The 2,142-nt window shown below is 51.4% G+C and overlaps 1 long non-coding RNA gene across 4 annotated transcripts; it reads right to left on the minus strand.

The window, feature by feature from the left end:
• Positions 1-746: 746 nt before the first annotated feature.
• On the minus strand, positions 747-1,790 carry LOC122227321. Of its 4 annotated transcripts, none has more exons than XR_006205971.1 (3): positions 1,653-1,790; positions 1,345-1,556; positions 747-1,140 (listed from the first exon to the last, which is right to left on the minus strand). It is a non-coding gene; the product is annotated as an uncharacterized LOC122227321 (long non-coding RNA). The 4 variants fall into 4 exon arrangements; XR_006205969.1 differs by having other exon boundaries at positions 1,340-1,556; XR_006205972.1 differs by having other exon boundaries at positions 747-1,113; positions 1,653-1,789.
• Between the last annotated feature and the right edge of the window lie 352 nt (positions 1,791-2,142).

The following is a 2,142-nucleotide window of genomic DNA, read 5'->3' on the forward strand; positions in this document are numbered from 1 at the left end:
CAAAATTTATCTGACCTTGAAGTCTGCATTCTTGCCCACCACACACTCCTGCCTCCTCTCTGGGGCCGGATACCCCAGAAGCTAATTGGCCTTCCCGTCACACATCCTGAGGCTCTATCATCAGCCCCTTGATGCACCTGTTCATGGCTCCCCTGCTCAGAGATTTGGCTTTATTGGGTTTTGAGGCTTCTGTCACTTCTTGGTGAGAGGCAGTTGATGTACATGGATCCATGACTTCTGGTGCCACCTTACATGTACACACCAACCTTGTGCCCTGCCTGGAGAAGGTGATGGGTGTACAAGAGACAGTGGCAAGGAGGGGAGGGAGGGAGGCGGTGGCAAGGAGGCGGGAGGGCCAATGGTCACATCCTTTGTAAAGCACCCCTAGGGCTTCCCTCAGCACCCCCAAGCAGCATTCCTGAGCATTCCCTTGTGCCCACTCCACCCACCTTCTGGCTCTAAACAGCTTTGCCATAAGCAGCTTTGTCGCACACATTTTTGCCATATTTTCACCGCATAACTAATTGGCCATAAGGCAATTTTGCCATCCCGGGTAACACCACAAAAAAATAAGAGGGGTGTTCCTTAAAAAGGACAGGATGACACATGAAAAGTGAATACCAAAGTAAAAAAAAAAAAAAAAAAAACTATTGCAAAACGCAAAGTATTTGAATACATTTAAAATACGTGCAAATCAAAAAAATAAAAAACAAAATAAAATACGTACAAATCCATAGCAATGCAGTGAGAATAGCTGGTTTTATTTGGTGGATGAACCTTCACACTTGTCTTCGGAGCCTTTGGGTCGGAGTATTGCACATGTCTCTTTGCCTGTGGGTTCATCGTTCTGCGCAGCGTCACACGCCTTCGATTCTCCCTAAAATTTCTTCCTTCCTAAGAGAAAAATCCGTTTCCAAAAACTAGGATGCGTGTTTGCGAATGAGGTTCGCATTGCAACGTGAAAGCCTTCTGCGCCATTGTTTGTTCTTGGGATATTGTGGCACGTCCCTTGATAGACGTTCCAAAGCTGTCTGGCAGGTGTGAGTTCAAACTCTGCACCACAATCCAGACGATCATGAGGGCTGAGATCTCTGTGGTATAAACATGGGGGGACTGGGTCCGCGGAGAAATGAAAACAAACTGTCAAATCAAACCGTCAACCAGTTATCTTCTCATCCTTTTAGGGCAAAATTGCCTTACACACAATTACTTACGGGGCAAAAAAACGCTAGCAGCAGGGACACTGAAGGCGGAAGTGCTGGACACGCCCCCTTCCTGACCCCACCCTCGCCAGCAGTCGCCCAGGGACCCGCAAAGCCATCTGGGTCCCCAAGGCTACCTCACCCACGCCAGATTGCCGAAGGTCTGAGCGAGCCAGGACCGCATCTGCCCTGCTCACGGCTCTTCTCCGGAGCCCAGCACAGGCCTCGCCAGAGCAGGTGGACTCCCTGACATCCCAAGCGGTCCAGAACCCAGGGAGCTGGCGTCAGCCGTTTGTGGCTCCAATCCCTGCTCTGTGTGACCCTGCGCCACCTCTTCAGCCTCAGTCTTCTCATCTGCAGAACGGAACCAGCGACAAAAATAACGAAGCTCGTAATCTAGTACCTGGCACTGTTCAACGCTTCACAGGTGTTACCCATTAACACGCTTACCATGATTATTTCCTTAGTTGCAAAGTCGGCAGAGCTCTGTATCGCGCAGAACTATTCGTTGGTGTAAACCATGCCGTTGGCATAGACCACGAAGAAAGAAAAATGCTCGCCCTCATAACCCACCCCCCGCCCCCGATCAGCACGCGCTTCCGGCTTGTAAGACTGTATCTTAGAATCAATGAAATGCACAGTGTCCACGCCACAGAGCTGTTGTGGGATGGAATGGGGTAATAGCACGGTGCTCGATAAATGTTTATGGAACAGGCGAAGGCCAGGCTCCCATCCAGTGCTCTTTCCACTCTGCAGCCGCTGTCCACTCTGCTCTCGCTGCAGCACCCACAGCGCAGCAGGACTGACCGGCAGGGAGGTGGCCTCCGTGAGCCCACCTACTGCACAATCTCTCGGCTCTAAGACCCCGTCTTTCCTGCAGCCGAGGGCAGCCGGCCCTGACTGCCCTGAGAGTCCTCCTGTTCTGCAGCTGTGGCCACAG

This window comes from Panthera leo, chromosome C1, assembly GCF_018350215.1.
Source record: "Panthera leo isolate Ple1 chromosome C1, P.leo_Ple1_pat1.1, whole genome shotgun sequence".
In the NCBI taxonomy this organism is placed as follows: domain Eukaryota; kingdom Metazoa; phylum Chordata; class Mammalia; order Carnivora; family Felidae; genus Panthera; species Panthera leo.